The sequence below is a fragment of the Artemia sp. Qi Xiang Cuo genome, chromosome 20 (assembly GCF_049724085.1).
Source record: "Artemia sp. Qi Xiang Cuo chromosome 20, ASM4972408v1, whole genome shotgun sequence".
Taxonomy (NCBI): domain Eukaryota; kingdom Metazoa; phylum Arthropoda; class Branchiopoda; order Anostraca; family Artemiidae; genus Artemia; species Artemia sp. Qi Xiang Cuo.
Window position 1 is genome coordinate 33,468,021 of NC_142813.1, and position 22,525 is coordinate 33,490,545.

The window sequence follows — 22,525 nt, forward strand, 5'->3', positions numbered from 1 at the left end:
TGATCACCCATGGAAAAAAAAAGTAAACACGCATCCGTGATCTTTCTTCTAGCAAAATTACGAAATTCCACATTTTTGCAGATATGAGCTTGAAACCTGTACAGTAGGGTTCTTTGATACGCTGAATCTGATGGTGTGTGATTTCCATTAGAATTCTATAACTTCGAGGGAGTTTTCCACCTTTTTTTGAAAATCAGACAAATTTTCCCAGGCTCGTAGCTATTGATGGATAAAACTAAACTTAACGAAAAGTATAAGTCTGAAATCAATATAATAAGCCAATTCCTTTGAGATATCAATTGGTTTAAAAATTCCGTCTTTTAGAGTTTCGGTTGCTATTGAACTGGATCGTTCAGTGCTTAAAGTTCATTACCGTGAACTATTTGATTACTCACAAAATCCAAACAGAGATCATTGAACTATTGATCGTTTTTTTCTGCGTTACCAAAAGTACTGTATTCATAAAACTTTACAGTTTCATGAAATATAATTAAAGAAATAGAAAGGGATTTTCAACTAAAGTAAGGAGCAAGTTTAAAACTTACAGCACATATAAATACTTTGTATATAAGCGGGACTGCCCCCTTCTCAACACCTTGCTTATTAAATAAAAATATTTTTAGTGATTTGGAAAATATTAACTTTCCAATTACAAATTTTCCTAAAATTTTTGAAAGAGGACCATAATTACCGCCAAAGAGTAAGTAGCTGAAGGAGACAGTCCATGTCCTATAAAGTATGGTATTTTCAAATAGGTTTCAAATCTGTTTCTTGCTTCCAGTTGAAACGCTCTTTTCTTATCTAACTTCTGATTGTTTTCCAAATCATACCCAGGCCTAACCAAGATATAATTTGAGGCACCTGTTCCTTAAATCCCTGGTTAATTGTTTTTAAAATGTGTAAATCCATAATTGTAGCCTACGTGTATTAGTACCATCCTACGTTTAAATTTTCAATTTCAATTTTGGATAAAATTTGAATATAGGCTACTTAAAAAATTGGCGATGAATAGTAATTTTGGTAAAAAGTCCTCGTTAATGTTACTACAAAATAATTTTGGTTGGAAGAACAGAAGTATCATTATTTGTGTGGATGGAAATTCTATGAGAATTTTGATCTTCTACATAACTGAAGCCATCACAACCTCTAAAATAGGATTTTTTTATCAGTAAATACATTAGGCTACCTAGATTTGTTTAAATACATTGAAGTACTTCATAGAACTAGAAAAAGAAAATAACTCCATTTAAAATTGCTGAAACCTAACTTCCTTGCAGTATTTGCAACCCCCAAGAAATTTCCTGGCGGGACTGATGATGAACTGCCTTGCTATCCACCTCTGTGCTGGTAGAAATAGGAATGTAAAATTTTTGCTGTATAGCGAAACAATTTAATTAATTCCTACTCCCCTCAACATCTTTCAATATTTATCTGAAGCCTTGTGAAGAGTAAGCAGTTTGTTCATTAAAATGTACTTTTTTAGGAATCTACCCTACCTCCACTAAACAATGACTCACCCCCCTCATTATACCTGATCCGCAATTACAGATCGCCAAACACGTAGCCTAACTGTATCAAACAGTTCGTGGTAACGAACTGTAAGTAAGGAGCGACCCGGCTCAACGGTAACCGAAACTCTAAAAAACGGAATTTTGATACCAATAGATACATCAAAAGAATCAAATTTTAATTCTGATTTCAAATATATAAGTTTCATCAAGTTTAAGCTTACCCATCAAAAGTTACGCGCCTGAGAAAATTTGGCTGATTTTCGAGAAAAGGGGGAAAGACCCCCTAAAAGTTATAGAAACTTAATAAAAATCACACCATCATATTCAGCGTATCAGAGAACCTTACTGTACAGGTTTCAAGCTTCTATCCACAAAAATATGGAATTATGTATTTTTTGCCAGAAGAAAGATCACGGGTGCGTGTTTATTTGTTTTTTTTTCTTCCCCAGGGGTGATCGTATTGACCCAGTGTTCCTAGAACATCGTAGGAGGGCTCATTCGAACGGAAATAAAAGTTCTAATGCCCTTATTAAGTGACCAAAAAAAATGGAGGGCAACTAGGCCCCCTCCCACGCTCATTTTTTCCCAAAGTCACCCAATTAAAATTTTGAGACAACTATTTTGTTCAACATAGTCTAAAATCTAATAAATATGTCTCTTAGGATGACTTAATCCCCCACCGTTCCCAGGGGATGGGTTGCAAGTTATGAAATTTGCCCTTTGCTTACATATTTTTTTGGTTTTTGGGAAGTATACATAAATTTTCAGGAAGAATTTTTTTCTTGTGGGGGGGGGGGGCTGAAAGTGGGGGTTACACGGGAGAATCTTTCCGGGGAGGATGTTTGTTTGGGGTAAGGGACATTTCTATGAAGGGGGCGTCGGATTTCCAAGCATTATTTAAAATACAATCAGAAATTAAATTAAAAAAAACAAGTTTTTTCAACTGAAAGTAAGAAGTAACATTAGAACTTAAAATGAACAGAAATTATTACGTATATGAGGGGGTTCTCCCCCAAGTCAATACCTCGTTCTTTAAGCCAAAGATTTTTTAGTACTTTCATAAGAGCTATTTATTCTTATTAACGGCCTTTTTGATTAAGGGGTCATTTTTATAGAATTGGAACAAAATTCGAACTTTAGTTTAATGAAAGAGGAGTTGATTAGATGTCTAACTCCCTAATATACGTATTAAAATTATGTGAAGGTAGAAGTAGGTTACGTAAGTTAATTCGTAAGTTACGTATATTCATTACAAATAAAAACATCCGTAAATAAAATTAAACAAGTTTCGAGAAAGCTATTTAACCAAATAAAATTAAATTAATATGCAAATTTTGGTTTTAATTATTCATGTACTGTGAGCCAAGATCGAAACCTGCATTTATTCAAAAACGTTCAGAAATTAAATAAAAAAAAACAAATTTTTTTAACTGAAATTAAAGAGTGGCATTAAAGCTTAAAACGCACAGAAATTAGTCCATATACGAAAGGGGCAGTCCTCTCCTCACTACCTCGCTCTTTACGCTAAAGTTTAACTTTTTCATAGCTCTATTTTTTTAGACAATCAAAATTTTAGCGTAAAGAGTAAGGCGTTGAGGAGGGGACAGCCCCTTTCATATACGGAATAATTTCTGTTCGTTTTAAGTTTTAATGTCGCTCCTTAATTTCAGTTTAAAAAACTTGTTTTTTTATTTAATTACAAATAAAGCGAATCAACTTGGTTGAATTCTGTACTGCCACCGTGTGGCATTGCTTCTTTTACAACTGGAAAGCCTAAAACATAGTTATTCATACTTTTAAATCAATTAGCTTCTCAGAATTTTAAATTGATTGCAAGTTCATCGTCTTTGGGATGAAGTTGTAGTTTTGCGCCCTAAAACAGCAAGAAAACGAGACTTTCCCCTGGTCTAATCTGTATGGTCACTTAAAAAGGAGCTTTAATTTTACGTTTGAATGAGCTCCCTCCCAATTATTTTGGACCTTTGGTTTGATACAATCTCCCTTGGAAAATAAAACAAATAAATATGCATCAACTATGTTTCTTTTGGAAAAAAAAATGCGAAATTCTAAATTTGGTAGATTGGAGCTTAGAACATCTATGAGATAGTGCTCTTTTATAATCTATCTAATAAAAGGATTTTTAATGAGATCGCTTGCTTTTTTTGGGGGGGGGATTCATTTTTTCAAAAATCGTGCTAATTTCCTCAAATTTTTGGTTTTGGGGGGGTAACAATAAACTGAAAGAATTCTAAATATTTAGAATTAGCATAAAAAGCCAATACTGCCGGTGTAGCAATTGTCACGAGAATTAAATTTTTAGTTTTGGTGAATATTGGTCCAAGTCACTCTTTACATCCAGTTTTTTTTTTCACGAACTGTTTGATAAGATTCTCTTATGACGAAATTTTTTTTGAACTTGTTCATTTTTTTTTAGTTGAATAGGACAATAAAAAGAAAGAGGGTCAATTTGACAGCTGAATAGTAAGTTTAAATTTTGTTTTTCTTTCGCTGTTCTGTTTTTTTTTTCTTAATGTATAACGGATTTAAGTTCGAGGGGAAGAATTGTCCTGTTATGAAAGAGGTATATTTTAGATGGCCGTTATAAAATCAAAAAGTGGCATCTGTGCAGGTAAGATGATTTTTGAGTATCTCTACTCCTTGTGTAAACTATTCTAAGGCGTAGGAAATTGCATAAAGGCAAGTCTATAACTGTTATAATCTCCGAAAGCAATCTTTCTGTAATTTTGGTTTGAGTTTGATTTTCTCTTAAAATTAAATACGTAATAACTAAATATATCATTGATTAAACAAATTGATCCTTTTGCCAGTAATTCTTACGGTTAAAATTCACTGTATTTTGTTTCATATGGCATGCAATTTAGTTGCTCTTTTTATTTGAGAGTTCTTTTCTAAAAGCATTTAAAAATAAGCTTATTCCTACCAAAAAAAATTCCTGAAATATATTCCATGTCACCCAACCACCACTTATATTTTGGCGTTTTGCCCCCCCCCCCTCCGAAAATTTTATACCGGCGCTCTTGTATTTAGCAAAGAACGTTTGTGAACTAAATAGGCCAAATTCTTCTTTAACTCCTTTTCTCTTCTTTCAGAATCTTTGACAGCGACCTAATTTGACGGAGCATTTCCATTTGCATAATATGCTGACACATTCACTCATGATGTTAGCCGATACAAGCTGACACCATGATCATTTATCAATGGAAGAGCTTTATATGTACCCATTTTTTGAAACTAAATATGCAACGGTTTAAGAGTTCCTATTAAAAAACTAATGGTAATAACTTTTAGTTGAAACAAATAAACTGATGGAAATGTCTTTTTAAAAATAATTAGAAAAAAAAACTTACAAGTCAAGTTGTTCCTTTCAAAATCCTCTACAAGACCGTGTTAATTTTATTATACTTGTATTTGCGGTTCTTTTAGACAATTTGAAATGGAATTTGCACGAAAAAGCCTAATTTAGAAAGCCCAGAAAAAAATAGCTAACTCAGATTATGTTGCTAGATCAGGGGGACAGATAGAAACCAAAATTGATGCCTTTATGCGTCTGGTGTCGCCAGACAAGCTAGAAATATTTAACATGGAAGAGATAGCCGGGAGCTTTTCTATTCCGTTCCCCCTTAAGAGCCTTCTTTTGCAATACATGGAGCGGGTTTAAATTGCTAGTGTGCGTCGACGACTAAACAATTTCACAATACAATAAAAATAGATGAATAAGAGTAAAATATGACATTCTAATAAACTTTTTTGGGGAAAAAATTGTTGATTTCTTCAGAATTTTAAAATTTTACCTATTTTTGTGTATTTTGTATATTTATAAAAATGCAAAACGATCTTGAAATTTAGACACTCATCTAACATGACACCGAGATACTACATAAAACTTGAGCGTTTTGTAGCTTCACTTTATAGCTTAATTTCTTCAACCCAGGGGTAGTAATTTACACTTCTGTCATGTAACATGGACATGTTTTCTTCTGATCAAAGAGCAGTTTGATCTCTGGCGTCTATCCGGCTTCTGTTGTAGTCATTATAAACTGAGTATCGTCAGCAAACTTGGAAGTTTTGCCCGTATTTGGGCTTCATTGCACCTTGGATTTCACCATGGGCACCGTCAGGGGGCAAGGGGACATGGTCCCCCCTGGAAATTGGACCTATAAAGTAATTATAAGGAAAACAAAGGAAAAAGAGCAGCATTGGGGAAAACCATGGAAAAAATGTGTGTCGTCCCATTGTTGACTGCCTGCCAATAGATTCTGACTCTTAATAAGAAAAATATAAGTTTTAATTTGTACCTGAGTGGCCTCTTTCCAGTTTTCCACAAACATTTTTATATATGATTTGGTTGGTGTAAAAAAAAAAAAAAAAAAAATTCTTCATAGTAATGAATGTTAAGTAAATAACGATCCTTCTCAATAACGAAAGTGCAAGAACTTTACTATTGATAACATTCAATCAAAGAATCATGTTTTTATTGTGACTCTTAGTATGCATTTGTTTTAGTAGCAATTAGTGCAGTTATTAGTACACAAGAAAGTTCGCGTAATTATAGAAAAGACAAGGAAAACAACTTAATAAAGGGAGATCTCAAAAAAATATTCCGTCAACTTTTGTTTGCATTTTAAAAGTACTCATGAGCTGATACATGAAGCCACTATAATCAGAAATGTTTCCCCGGAACGGAATGCTAGAAATTTTCGTTTTTTCCCCCTGGACAGATACGTTTTTATACAAATTTATTTTATTTACTAATAATTACAAAATAAAACATATATATATATACATATATATATATATATATATATATATATATATATATATATATATATATATATATATATATATATATATATATATATATATATATATATATATATATATATATATATATATATATATATATATATATATACAACCACCCGGGGAAGGCTCGAAAAGCCTGATGGTAAACGGCTGGAATCATCTAATTCTCAACTATGAAAAAGAAAAAAAACTCTCAAATCACAAATAATACCAAAATTAACTGCCCTCTCCCAATAAACGTTTCTTATTATATGTTTTATATATCATATCATAATAAATGTTTTATTATCATTTTTTTTCAGGAGTGATTGTATCTACCTTGTTGTCACTTTGAAAAAGATTTAATTTTTTACTGTTTTAAGTATAAAGGTGTCAAGTATACTGGTTTTTTGTATTCAAAATGAAATTGAAAATATTGAATTAAAAATATTTATTTGATTTCCTTAATCTTAGTTTTAATGTTTTACTTTGAACAAACTACTTTGATAATGCGTTACTTTTTGTGTAAACAACTGAATCTTAGGGCATTAAATATTTTGGTATTTGATAACCAAGTTCAAAACTCTCGATATTATTAAAAAACATCCGTCCAACGCTTCAGTATTGCTCAACAGAACTGAATGCTGGGAGTTTTTATCTTAGTTTTTGTAATTAGGCTATTGTTTTGTGTATTTTTTGCAATTTATTACTTTTTTCATTTTTATATACTTTTACTTTAATATACATACTTTTTCCGTTGCCATTAGAAAAATGTTTGTCTCTAAGCTTCATTAAATAAAAAAAACAAGTTTTTTCATCTGAAAGTAAGGAGCAATATCAAAACTTAAAACTTGACTTGACTTAATGCTCCTGCTGGTTGTCCAGCGTAGAGAGACACGCGACTCTTCGCCTCCATTCGGAACGGTCTTGTGCAAGCGTGACTGTTTCTTGTATATCAGTGCCGATCATTGAGAGGTACTGGGTGAGGCTGTCCCTCTATCTGAACCGGGGCCTTCCGCGGGGACGCTTCCAGCCATGCACAGGGGGATCAAAATTGAAGAGAGTGCTGGCGGGTTTCTCTGCTGGCATGCAGACCAAATGGCCGAACCACCGTAGGGTTCGTACAGCGACCTGACGAGAGTTGGGGGTCTGATCTGTTAGTGCCAGCAATCGGGTGTTCGAGACGAAGTCGTCCCATCTGATCCCTTCAATACGTCCCAGGAACTTTGTTTGGGCTACGTCTATGGCATCACGAGATGAAACGGCATCTGACCAGGTCTCAGCACCGTAGAGAATGACTTGGGTTACGGTGGTCTTGTAGATCCGCATTTTTGTTTTTCGGCTGATGTTGGGCTTTGACCATACCGAATAGCATAGTCGTACCATAAATGATGCGGCTTTTCTGATGCGTGACTGAACTTCAGTTTCGACTGAGCCGTTTTCCGTGATGACAGATCCAAGGTAGGTGAAAGACTTGACAACCTCGACGGTGTGCCTTGATACGTTGAATGCTGGTGAGTTGGCGGTGTTACCTGCGGAGTCAACGATCATTATTTTTGTTTTCTGCCAGCTAATATGTAGTCCCACTTTCAGGGCTTCTTCCGACAGTGTGTTGAGGGCTTCTTCGAGTTCAGCTGCAGAAGTGCATATCAGAGCAATATCATGAGCGAAGTCGCAATCGTCTAAAACTCTGTCGCCATACCTTAGTCCCAAGGGGAGCCGGTTCGTGGTTCGATCCATGACATAATCAATCACCGCATTGAACAGTTCAGGAGCAGCAGCACAACCTTGCCGTACACCGGTATTTATTTCGAACAGTGAGCTTCGACGACCATTAACCTGGACGGAGCTTCTTGTACCAGTGCAGAGCGCCTTGAACAGGCGACAGTATTTGTCCGGGAGACCTGTTCGTTCTAGTATCAGCCAGAGAGACTTACGGTCGACCGAGTCGAAGGCTGCTTTAAAGTCAACAAAGGCAAGGTATGCTGTACGCTGTAACTCACGAGCTTTCTCGATGACCTGGCGTACGGTGAAGATCTGCTCGGTCGTGGATCTGTTCAGCATGAAACCTGCTTGCTGAATCCGGTAGCACTTACGGATGAACTGGGTACCTCTATCTATCAAAGTCATGGCAAAGAATTTGCTTAGAATTAACAGGAGGGGGTTTCCTCCGTAGTTCGAGAAATCACCTCGACTACCTTTACGCTTCAAAAGAGGAAGAATTATCCCTTCCTTCCATTTGTTCAAAGTCACTTCTGTTATCCAAACGAAGGAAAACAGCATATGCAGACATAGTAGCATCGTCGGTCCTGCGAATTTTAGCAACTCTACGGTGATCCCGCAGGTTCCTGGTGCTTTGTTGTTTTTCATCCTCCTTAGAGCATTCTGTATCTCTTACTACAGAGGGAGGCTCAGGCTCTGGGAGATTTTCGCTTGTTGTTTGCTCAGCGGATGCGACTAGGTCGGGATCGACTTCGACTCTGTCGGCGTTCAGCAGATTTGTGAAATGCTCCTTCCATCGATCAAGCTGCGCGGTTTCATCTTCGAGCATTACGCCGGAGGTGGATTTAACTGCTCCTATCTTTGGAGGTTTCTCCTCGCTGAGGTCTCTAGCATGCTTGAAGAGCAACATGGTGTAACCTTTTCGTTCTGCATCTTCTAGCCCATCAGTTTTTTTGTCAACAAATTGTTGCTTGTCTCGGTGGATAAGTTTGTTCCTGACCCCGTTTAACCGTCTGTAGGAGGGCATATCTCAGGCCAGCCGCGCTTTTCTGCGTTACTCAATGATTCGCAAAGCTTCTTGCGACAGCCAGGGCTTTTTTGAGTACATCTTTCGACCGACGGTCTCAGTGGCAACCTCTAATATAATGTTTTTGTACGTCTGCCAAAACGTGTCCTGGTCAACAAGGGTATTCAGGCATTCAAATCTGTTCTGGACTTCAACTAAATACTTTTGGCGGAATTCCTCGGTTTTTAGTTTCTGAGTGTCCAAGTTTGGTTGGCGTCGTTCTGTAGGCTGGGCTTTGAGTCGTAGACGGAAGTTGGCAGCAACTAATCTATGGTCAGTATTCCCGATCTCGGCGCAGCGATAGGTTCTGCAGTTTGTGACTGATGACCGCCATCTTTGGTTGACTATAATATAGTCGATCATCTTTCGCGTGCACCCGTCATTGCTATACCATGTTGACTTATGAATGTCTTTTCTGTGAAACAGGGTGTTTGTAATGACCAGTTCGTGCATGGCGCACAGCTGGAGGAGTCGGGTCCCATTTTCGTTCAAAGAATCAGGGGTAACTGGCACAATTACAGATTTAAAAGCTCCGCTGGGGTCAGATACAGTTGCATTGATGTCGCCTACCACGACCAAAACATCATGAGGGGAAATCCGAGAGAGAGAGCAGCTGTCAGAGCCAAGTAGAATTTGTCTTTCTCATCCGTTGGAGAGATATTCGTTGGTGCGTAGCACACAACAATCGTCATCTTCCCGTGTTTGTGGTTGAAGCGGGCAGTGAGTAGTCTATCTGATATTAGGTTGTGGGATATGAGGTATTTCTTTGCCTTCTTGTTTAGAAGCAGGCCTACGCCACTGTTTCTACTAGAAGTTTGGCCTGACCAAATCATCCTGTGATCAGAACTGGCAATTTCTTCATCGCCTGATCCCATCAAGTGGGTTTCTTTCATTCCAAGTATGTCAATCCCACATCTCAACATCTCAAGCCCTAGAAGGTCTTTGGATCCGGGGTTATTCATGGTTAAAACATTCCAGGTGGCTATTCTAAGCCCATCTTGGTCAGCAAGGTTCAAAAGATGTCCGGGGACGTGCCGAGGTCGTAAGGAGTTAAAACGAATAGGATCCGAGGCTTGAGTAACATTTCTTTTCATTGCAATTGTTTTCAGGAGGAGGGTCGCAAGCCCAACCGTCCCTAGGCCTGGGTTCTGATTGACACCAGGGAAATCCTGGGCACTGAGAGACCTGGGGTGGGCTCCACCCGCTTACATGAGGCTGGGGCAGCCATGTTCGGAGCGATTAGTTAGGGGGTTAAGCCCCATATCCAGTGGCACGTGGAATAAAACGAACAAAAGTTATAACGTATATGAGAGGGGTTGCCCCGCTCCTCAACACCACGCTTTTCACTCTACAGTTTTTTGGCACTTTAAAAAAAGTTACTTATTGTTATAATTAAACGACTCTCGTGTTTCAGAAGTTGTTTTAAAGAATTGGGACAAAATTTAAACTTTAGCGTAAGGAGCGAGGTGTCGAGAAGGGTGCAACCCCCCTCATACACTTAATAATTTCTGTTCATTTTAAGTTTTAATGTTGCTCCTTACATTCAGTTGAAAAAACTTGTTTTTTTTAAATTAAATTTCTGATCATTTTTTTAAATAATGCCAGGATACGTAGCTCCATCTCCACGGAAAAACTCCCCCTCCCCACAGAAATATCCTCTGGGCAGTTCAATCATGGCAAAAATTTATCCCAGAAAATTACCCTTAACATCTCCACACCTAAAATTTAATCGGTAAAGAGAAAGCAAGATATATAAAGAAATTTCGTATAGGAATTCTAGCAGATTCCCCAGTCGTGATATTTCCCCTGAAAAGTTCACCCCTGCAAGACTCCTTCCCCATAGAAACTTATCTCAGTGCAAAATCCTTGCAGCAGAATGTTCGTCCTCCCCTTCCCACCCAAAAAATGTATGCATACTTCCCAATAGCAAATAAAACAATGAGTAAGTCTTATAACTTAGATACCTTTTCCCAGGGGCTGCAGGAAGTCGTTTTGTCTCTAAAGACATAGGTATTGAGTCTTTCAACTATGCTGAACGAAAAAACTATCTCAAAATTTTGATTGCAGGATTTTGGGAAAAAAGTGGCGTGGGAGGAAGTAGTGAGGTCTTACTACTTTTAAAGTCATCCCCTCCCTTTTCCCATAGGATTTTAAAGTCATGTCCTCCCATTTCCAATAGGATTTTAAAGTCATGCCCTCTGACATCACGACATCCCTGTTTCCAGCTGGCAAGATTCCCATCCTTGGCAAGAGTCCTGGGATTTTTCAATTACTTGGAGTGTGGTCAAGATAATAGGGACATTAACAAGGGGAGCTCTTAGCCCCTCGCACCTGTTACCAGCTGGCAAGATTCCCACACCTGGCAAGATTCCCACCCCTGGCAAGATTCTTGTGAGAGCCCTGTTTCTAGCTGGCAAGATTTCCACCCTTGGCAAGATTCCCGTGAGAGTCTTGTTTCTAGCTGGCAAGATTCCCACTCCTGGCAAGATCCCGAGCACGCCCTGGCAAGATTCCCGTGAGTGAGAGCCCTGTTTCTAGGCAAGATTTCTAGGACATGCCTTCTGACGTCACAACATGCCCTGTTTCTGCAACATAGATAGGAAATTAACACAGGGAAATTGACATTGGTTATGATTGTTGGTTTTTGGTTATGATTAATGTTTGTTGGTTGTTGAATTTGTTTTTTTGGTTATGTTGGTTATGATTAATGTTTGTTGGTTATGTGGTTTGATGGTTATGATTGTTGGATGATGGTTATGTTTGTTGATTGATGGTTTTGAATGTTGGTTATGTTTGTTGATGGTTATGTTTCCTGATGGTTATCGTTACTGTTTATGTTTTTTGATTGTTGGATGTCGGTTATGTTTGCTGGTTATGTTGTTGGTTATGAATGTTGGTTATTGGTTGATGGTTATGTTTGCTGGTTATGTTAGTTGGTTATGTGTGTTGGTTATGTTTGTTGATTATTGGTTGTTGGATGAAGGTCTGGATATATTTGAAAATAAATGGAGTTATTAGCCAATGCCACCCATTGTTTCTAAGCGAAATTTCCCTCTACATGTCTAGACACTTGTACAAAATCATGTAAAAACATGCCTCCCCAGGCAACAGAAGCCATTTATAGCACATTAGATACCTGGAGCTACCAAACCGTTAAGCCGTCACACCTACGCAAGACTTCCAAGACACACCCCTCTGGACTTCAATGACGTCACAGGACTTAACCCGTTTCAAAAAGTCAGGTCTAATACGTATGACGCAATTATATGTAACTATGCGTCAGGAACCCATGGGGGTATCCTCGCTTATATCTTAAATACAGCTTAAACCTTACGTAATGATTGTGCAACCATCACTGCCAGCTATTATCTTTTTGACATTTTCGTCCGAAACCCTCAGCGCATTATTCTTCCTTATGACTTTTCATTTTTTGTCCGAAACATAAAATGTTTTTTTTTCTTTAATTTGTTTTCCTTTGTTCTTGGCCCCACCAGGACTCGAAAGCTCCATTTTCTTCCATTGGAATTGTGCCTTAGCCCAGAACTAACAAGTCATTCATAATATTTTGTCCTACTCTTAATGTTATAAAATTAAACTAATGCGTGACACCTAAGATTCCCCATTTTTGGCAAACACTAGAATGATGTGTTACTGTTCAAAATTTGACACGCTCCAGGAGAAAATTGCTCTCAAAATATTTATAACGAAGAAACAAAAACGTATGGCTTCTTTGCGTGGGTCATTATATTTTACACTATTGAGTCAACATCCCCCCCTCTAGCATGCAATACCGGAGGAATAAGGTTGATATTAGATGCAAATTTAAGACATATTAAGAGATTTTAAGGAAAATATCCATTTCTTTGAATACTTGTTAGATTTTCACCTCATCCATGGGAAAAATTCCTTAATATCTCCACCCTAACTTTTATGCTGTAGTTCACCTCACAATGACATTACATAACCCCCCTCCCAACCCTGACAACATATCATCTCCACCAAGACATTTTCAGGCATTTCCCATTAAAAATTATGACTTTAAACCCCGTGAAACCCCACACAAACAAAAAAACACATAAAAACAAGCACACAAAAAAACACACAAAAAAACACAAACACAAAAACCCACACACACACGCAAAAACACACACACACAAACAAACACACCCACAAAAACACACAAAATAAACACAAACACAAAAAAACACACACACACAAACACACACACATACACACACACAACACACAAAAACACAGAAAACCACACACACAAAAACACACAAACACACACACACACACAAAAAAAAAACACATACACACAAACACACAAAAACACACACACAAACACAAACTTAGACACACACACAAAAAGACACACACACAAAAACACACACACAAACACAACACACACACCCATAAACATACTCATACTAAAGCACACACACACGCAAACACAAAACACAAACAAACACACACAAAAACACACACAAAAACACACACATACAAACAAAAAAACCCACACACACACACACACAAAAACAAAAATACACAAACGCCCACGCACACATACACACACATACACACAAACATAAACACACATAAAAAACACACACACACACACAAACACACACACACAAAAGCACAAACACACAAAAACACACACATACAAACAAACACACAAACACAATAAAAAACAAACAAATACACACACAAACACACACACACACACACACACACAAACACAATAACATACACACAAAAACACACACACAAAAACACCCATACACACAAAAATACTCACACACACACACACAAAAAACACACCCACAAAAACACACACACAAATATACACAAAAACACACACACAAATAAACACACACAAAAAAACACACAAACACACACAAAAAAAACACACAAACACACACATAAAAAAACACACGCACAAAATAACACACACACACACACACAAACACAGACTATGCCCTGGGGGCATATAAGGTTTTGTATAGACAATGTTATCGTAGAAACTTCAGAAAGGGCTCATTCGATTGGAAACTTAAATTGCTAGTTCCCTTTTTAATGGTCGAAAGTGATTCTAAGACAACTGACACCCCTTCCACGCCCACCATTTCCACAAACACAGCTAATCAAAGCTTTGATGTAGCCATATTTTCAACGTAGTTGAAAGTTCCGGAAATTATATGTTTGAGCAGGACATTTCCCCCACTGTCTTCAGGGGCAAGGGTTATAAGTTATGCCCTGGGGGCATATATTGCCCCGGGCATATATAGGGGCATTGATTGAAAATTGAAAGTTCTAGTTCACTTTTTCAGCGTCAAAAGATATTGGAGGGTCACCACCCCCCCCCCCCTCCCCCAAACCCTTTTTTCCCTAATGCATCCAATAAAAATTTTAAGATAACTATTTTGTTAAAAATAGTTCAAAGATCATATAACGAAAATTCCGGTGTCGACACAACCCACCAGGGCCCTTGGGCAGGCATCGTAAGTTATGCCCTGGGGGCATATATGGTTCTTATGGAGGGGATGCTTATATTAACTTCAAAGAGGGGTCATTTGACTGTACATTAAAAGTTATAGTTCACTTTTTAAGAGTCAAAAAATATTGGAGGGTCCCTATCCCCCCCCCCCTCGCCCTCCACTTCCTTTTTTCCTCAAACCTATCCAATAAGAACTTTGAGATAGTTTTTTTTAAATAGTTCAAAAACCATAGAACAAAGACTCAGGGGTCAACACAGTCCCCCAGGGCCCGAGGGCAGGTATTGTAAGTTATGCCCTGGGGGAATATATGTCTCTTATTGAAGGGATGCACGTAAAAAATTCAGAGATGGCTCATTTGATTGTAAATTGAAAGTTATAGTTAAGTTTTTTAGAGTCAAAAGAGATTGGAGGGAGACTAGCCCCCCCATGCCTTTTTTCTCCAAATGCATCCAATAAAAATTTTGAGATTGCATTAAGTTAAAAATTTCTCAAAAGTCAGATAACAAAAACTCAGGTGTCGTCACAGCCCCCACAGGGCCCCATGGGCAGGCGTTGGAAGTTATACCATGGGGCATATAGTTCTTGTTCAGCTCCCGTGCTGTGAACATCTAAGCAAATAAATAGCATTCGTAATCGGATTATATTTGAAGTGACAAAAAGGATAATTCATTGCGCAAGTATATTTCATAAGGAATCTAGCAACAAGCATTCAGCCAAGCAAGTTCGAAAATTAATCTGTGCTCTATTCCGTGCCAAGCACACTGTGACCTAATCTATTGAATAAACCAACTAACTGTTGGATAAGCTAATTAACCGCTGGCTGACATGGGTTATTGCAAGGAATTTTTAGAAAAACGGTGTGAGTTAATTGCCCCCCCCCTGCCATGTTTATTAAGCAATTGAAGGAAGACTATCGATTTGATACCAAGTGAGGGTTTGGCAGTAGTGAAATAATACGCACGATTCAGATAAAGGACTGCGTGGAATACAGTCAGGTGATTGGATTTTTTTGACTGGATTGTTATTACGCAGTGAAGTCACTGATAAGTTATTGTTACAATGCAAGAGGATAAAGGTGATTTGACAATGAACAGTCAGTTTCTACCAAAGATATATTTTAAGCTGGATTTGCTGCCGGAATTGACATAGAAATTGGACATTGCCCCAAAACGTATGGAAAGTGTAAGTTCTGCCGGGGCACAATTAGCACAAGTGAATGTTCAGCTAAAATTGAATGCAAAAGGTAACGAGAAACTGAAAAAGAAAATGATACTGGTTTGCAAAAACTTGAAGTCAGCTACATTCAAAGCTGGCCATTTAGAGGATGAGTAGTGGCGCAGAAATGTTATAATCTACAACTTTGAGGCGGTGGATCCGAGAAGCTATACCCTTAGTGAAGAGATTATGAAGGTTTTGAACGACGTAATTCCCAATTTGCGCCTCACCCACAGTGATGTAAGAGACTCTGATTTAAGGCGGGTCCTATTGTGCTAAAGCAGAGTTTGATGGGTGTAGGAAGTATGATTTTAAGGGGAAATCCACTTTTACCAGAACATGGACTCTCTGGTGCACCTAAATGTAGCCCGACCCAGCGGGAAGCTAGAAAGCACCTCAGATTACAAATGAATAAAGCTCTCTCTAAAGGTCAGTCTGCCTGTGTCAGGGGTTTGAAACTTTGTGTTAACGATGTTATGTTTAAATATGATGAGCTATCGAATAAGGTTATAAAGGAGACTCCGCGCACCACGCAAAAAGTACAAAAGGCAAGAGTACCTAATGCAGGCGCCATTAATAAGGGCAGCGAAGCTGTTATTCGAGGAAATGCGGAAGACAATTCGGGTAGCGATGCAACAATGTCGGATAGCGATGCGGCAACAGTAGTTGAAGTTGATGTGAATAACCCCGCATCTACTGGGAGTAAAACCTACCATAAGGACACTATTTTAGCGAGGTCTCCATTAGAGGATAATAATAAGAAGCCGCGAAAATTTTTGGAAGTTATTAGTCCTGAAGAACAGTCAAGGGGAAAGAGTAGGAATTTTTCCAGGCAAATGTCGCTCACGGTTGGTTGGCCAAATAAAGTTGGTCGGTACGTGTCGAGGGGCCCCCGTGGAGGTACCCTCTATAGTAACAGATATCGTGACTATTACCGCATTACTCTGGAAGATTCAGATTTTGATGCAGCTAATACCGAAGAGCGACAGGTACGCAGGTGACTAGGAAAACCCGGCCATATACATCGAATAAGTTTAGTAACCTGGAACGTACAAGGTGTGAACAATAAAGTGAAACAGGTTAGTGAAGATTTAAAGTCAATCGATATTATAGGGTTAGTTGAAACATGGCATCGCGCAAGTGACCCTCCGATATTTGACGGTTTTATTGTTGAGTTTGTTGCGCCAAAGCCAACTGGAAGCACGCGCTACTATGGAGGGATAGCCGTGATACTAAGTATAGCTCGTTTCTAGAGTTATCCTAGAATTGCTAGTAATTCAGAGAACATTCTTTGTTTACGATTGGAATTGGTGAGGAACAGATGGATGACTTTAGAGTCCTTATACATAACACCGTAGAATAGCTCCTATAATAGAGAAGAAGCATTGAACGTGTTAGCTGAAGAGTTACGTATACTAATGAAGGATTTTATAGAGGAAATTTTTGTTGTTATAGGGAATTTTAACGCTTATACGAGTGGTTTATTAGAAAAGGAGAGTGTATCGTTCCAAGAAGTGCCAAACATGGTTCCTTCTGAGTATGGAATGCCGAGATCTAGCAAAGATATGGATAGGAGGGTGAATTGTGGGGAGAGAAGGCTTTAGCAGTTCTTATCGGAGAATGGTCTAATAATTGGAACTGGGAGACTCGTAACTGATAGGGGATTAGGGGAGTCTAGATATATGTTGAGAGCTCCTCCTAGTCTGACGGATATTTTGTAGGTTGACATAGGGCGTTCAACTCAATCAGTTGACGTTGGGGTACTTCATTCAGGTGTTTAAGGCCACTGACCAGTTACTTTAGAGTTGAGTATAGAGGTTGAATGTAAGAGGAGTGTTATCGAAAAGAGGTATGAGAGAGTAAATCAGGTAAAGTTTACTGTTTAGAAAGCGTTAAAAAGAGATTGGAATAATAAATAAATTGATGATATGAATGAGGTAATAGCCAGACCAATAGTAATAGATAGATTAGAGGAGACTGGAGATCTAGATTGCGGTGCTGAGGAAGTCCTTGCCGAGTTGTATGAGTTTGTGCACCAGTGGTCTTGTAAAGCGTTAGAAAGGAAAGTTAAATCAGGAGATAAAGAATATTATGATTAGGAATGTAAAACGTTAAAGCAGGAGGTAGAAAAAGAATTAGAAATTGTTTGGCAGTGCCAGGAGGAAGAATTGCTGTTAGAAGCGTTGAATTTTTATAGAGTTGAGAATAGGGAATATAAAAAACTGCTGAAGAGGAAATGTCGGGAGCGGGATAGTTTAGAAACGAAAAAGATGATGGAGGATTTTACACTCGGGACTGTTAAAGATTTTTGGAATAGAATGAGAATGGAAAGAACTAATATTTCAAATCAAATTTCTTCACCAGAGTCTTGGCCTGGTTATTTTGTGAATTTAGAAGGAGATTGTGAAGGGCTAAAAGAGGATAGTCAGTCTTAATGTTCAGGTGAATGTATTTTCCCACCGCAGAAGAAAGATTATGAATTAGTAGGAGAAGTATCAAAAGAGAAGGTTAGTGAAGTAGTTATTAAGAAGAAAGAAGGGTCAGCACGAAGTTTAGATGGGATACCAGCCTGGGTGGCTAAGAAATATTTGTCGGTGTTTTTGTCAATATTGGTTACTGCATTTAATAGTAGTGTATCTACAGGTAAGTGGCCAGAATTATGTAAGACGTCGGTTGCTATACCGCTTTTTAAGAAGGGAGGCCCTAGCTCGAATGATAAATATAGGCCCATAGCTCTAGCACCAGTTTTTAGTAAAGTGTTAGAGAAAATTTTAGATAGGAGGTTAGATAAAAATAAGATTATAAATGAAGAGTAAGGAGGATTTAGGAAAGACTATAGTACAGCAGATAGGGCATTTGCGCTTAGAGCTATAGTCGATAAGTATAGAACAGGGAAAAGCCGTCTATATGCAGGTTTTTTAGACCTAAGAAAAGCTTTTGATAATATTGAGAGGGTGCTTTTGGTGGATACTCTTAGAAGTATAAGATTACCTAGTATTTTTGTGAGGTTAGTTACTAGCATGTATTGCGGAACTAAGACGGTAGTAAAGGTAATAGATCAGGGTTTTTCCAGAGTATATAGAAACCGTAAAGGGGTAAAACAAGGTAGTGCTCTTTCCCCCCGTTTGTTTTCTATATTTATAAATGATTTAGTTGAGTTTTTGGAAAGAAGGTGGGCTCCGACAAAGGGTCTTGGCTCAAAATTATTTTCAGTTTTGCTTTTCGCTGATGATTGCGTACTTGTAGCTAAGTCTGCCCAGGAATTACAGATTTTGTTAGATCTTGTTGCAGATTACTTAGATCTGAAGAAGCTCCAACTTAATGTTAAGAAGACAGAAATAGTTATTTTTGGTAAAAGAAAATGATGAATGAAAGTAATGGTAAGTTTATGTTTAATGGAGATGAAATAAAGATAGTTGAAAATTCAAAATATTTAGGTTTTGTATTTCAAAATAATGGTAGTTGGTGTGCCCACATTAAAGAGTCAGTAAAAAGGGGGAAAGCGGCTATATCAATGGTTTTTAGGAATGGTACAGTTATGGGTATTAAAAGTCTAGGAATGCAATAAGAGAATATTTTTAACGAAGATTATGCCATTTATTCATTATGGTGGAGAATTATGGGGGATGGAAGCGGCAGAACAGCTGGAGACCCTTCAGGTAAGTTATTACAAAAGGCTTTTTGGCCTCCATAGGACTACGCATACCCAGTTTTTGAAAGGGGAGCTAGGGCTTTTTTCGCTCCGTAAACATAGACTAGCTCAGGTAGTTATATTTTGGATGAAGATAGTGCAGGTACCACGAGGTAAACTTATTAGAGAGGCCTATGAAGAGCTACTTGCTTCAGGGCGTAAGAGGTCCTGGCCGTTTAGGGTTAAATCCTTATTAGACAGATTAGGATTGTCATATATATGGAATGATGGTAGAGGACCCTCTAATAGTCAGATTGATATAATAGGAATAGTTAAACAAAGATTAGAAGGTCAGGAGATACAGAAATGGCGAAATGAAATTGAGAGATCCGAGACATTAAGTGTTTATAAGGAAGTTAAAAAGGTGTTTGGCCAGGAGATTTATTTTAAATTTAATTTGCCAAGTAAGTATTTGTCATATTGGTTGCAGCTGCGGGCCAACTGTTTGCCTTTAAGATGGAGGAGTAAAGTATTTGAGAGAGGTAAGGGGTTCCCGGCGTCTAGGTACACGTGTCCCATTTGTAATATTGAAGAGGAAAATCTGAACCATTTTCTGTGCCGGTGCCAGGGGCTTACTGATTTGAGGGAGAGTATTTTGGGGAAAAGTAATTTTTCACTTCGGGGCATGTTGTCTCAGACGGTACCTAGCCTCATGTGTAGATTATGTAGATTTGTTGATCAGGCACTAAAGATAAAAAAGGAACTATTGTGAAGAAGATTTGTTATGGTTTGGAATAAGAATGCTGAAGGGAGTTTTACTTTTGTTTTTCTGTTATATTTGATGTATAGTGTATATGGCCCTGTATAAAGGCTTTTGAATACACGATTATTATTATTATTATTATTATTAAGTGTGTGACATTGTGTGTAATTATTTGAGTTAGTTTTATAGCATTATCTGTGCTTTTGTGTTGCAATTGTTATGTTATTTTATTTTTATTTGCTATGGGCTATGTTTAGTTCTTGTTATATATGTTATTATCATGTGTTTTGGCTTTATATGCAACTGTGTTTGTTTTTGCCATGGCCCAAAGAGGCTTTTGTTTTGCAATAAATATCTATCTATCTATCTATATTGTTCGTATGAAAGGGATGCTAGTATAAACTTCAGAAAGGGCTCGTTTGATTGGATATTGAAAGTTCGAGCTCACTTTTTAATAGTCAAAAGAGATCCGAGGGCAGCTAGCCCCCCTCCCCATGCCTTCTTTTTCAAAACCCATCTGAGGAAAATTATGAGATAGACATTTTGTGAAAAATATTTCAAAAGTCGGATAATAAACAATGCGGTGTTAATAGAACCCGCCAGGGCACAGGGGAAGGCGTTCCAAGTTATGCCCTAAGCGTAGGTATGGTTCTTATGAAAGGGATTCTCGTATAAACTTCATAGAGGGCTCATTTTATTTGAAATTGAAAGTTCTAGTTCACTTTTTAAGAGTCAAGTGAGTTAAGGGCAACTAGCTCCCCCCCCCACGTTCTTTTTCCCCAAACTCATTCACGACAAATTTTAAGATAGCCAGTTTTTTGGAAATTGTTCAAAAATTAGATAACAAAAACGCCCCCCAGAGCCCAGGGGGTGGGCGGTGTAAGTGTTGTCCCGGGGGCGTATATGGTTCTTATGAAAGGGATGCTCGTATAAAAAATTAAACAAGAAAAACCGGTTTTAATTTCTATAAAGCAGTGTATACAAACCCTTAATTAAACAAAAATACTCCGAATATTTCGGCCCCACATCCGGGAGCCTTTCTCAACGGAAAAAAAATAAAACAAAAAAAAGTTCTTTTTTAAAAAACCTTAACTTACATCAAAATAAAAAGATTCATCAAAACAAACAAAAGAAAAAATATAAATAAATAGGAAAACAAAACTCACATATTAAATGAACACTTCCATTCACTGGCGTATAAACAAAATCGAATGTTTATATTGATTGGAACACGCCTTCTCACAGTATATAAATGGAAATCTATCAAAAAATTAAAATATATTTGTACTTAAACTAAAACAATAAAGGTCAGCTAACCTCCGGCCCATAACCCCTAATTATATCTCACAAGTTCATCACCCAATGTTTGGATTATAAATTGAACAGATTCGTTTGCTTGCAAGCTTAGCTGCAGTTCGTTTACCTTTCCCAGCATTTAACCCAGTCTGACCTTTGTCCGCAAGGTCATCTTTCGTATCAGAACTATTATTAAAATCAGTACTGGTTGAAAATTTTACCTGCTTTTTAATTAAACTATTATAAATCAAATTGATCCTAAAATCCCCTTCATCTCTATTGATACTAATACCCCCATATATTATCTTTTTTATTTCTATAATTTCCCTGAAGCTTTGTAAAAGTCCTACAGACGTGTCTACTATTTTTGTTTGATCAAATAAAACACTGTGATGAGGAAAATTATAAAGATGTTCTGCAACAGCTGACTCAAACGTTTCTGGTGTTTTGTTTTGTTTTAGAGAGCAATCTATGGCATTCTTGTGTTGCTGTAGACACCAGAAACGTTTGAGTTAGCTGTTGCAGAACATCTTTATAATTTTCCTCATTACAGTATTTTATATCTGGAAACCAACTACGCTGAAAAATATGGCTATCTCATAGTTGCTTTCCAATCACTTTCGACTATTAAAAGGGGCACTAGCCGTTCCAATTTTCAATCGAATGAGGCCTTTTCCAAGTTTCTAAGACAACTCCTTCAATACGAAGTGCCCTGGTATGGAAAAAAAAAAAATTACATTATGCCAACATCGTTCTTTACTTAGGCAGTGCGATTGCGCTGCGTATGATTATTGTACTGTTGTGTGCTGTTGTTATACTTGCGTGTGTTATTATTATGTGTGTAATGTGTGTATGTGTGTTTTCTTTTTGTCATAGCCTGAAGAAGCTTTCATCGTAATAAATATTTATATATCCATCTGTACTGTTTAGCTGTGAATCCTATTTTGGGCGCTGGTAACGGATTGGTTTCCGGTCAATGTTGACGCGCCTGCAATCAAAAAGGTTAACAGTATGCTT

General features: G+C 37.6%; 1 protein-coding gene across 1 annotated transcript in view; it reads left to right on the plus strand.

Moving 5' to 3' along the window:
- LOC148940122 (protein disulfide-isomerase-like) overlaps positions 1-22,525 on the plus strand; it is a 281,993-nt gene that overhangs the window by 137,317 nt on the left and 122,151 nt on the right. The window lies entirely within an intron of this gene.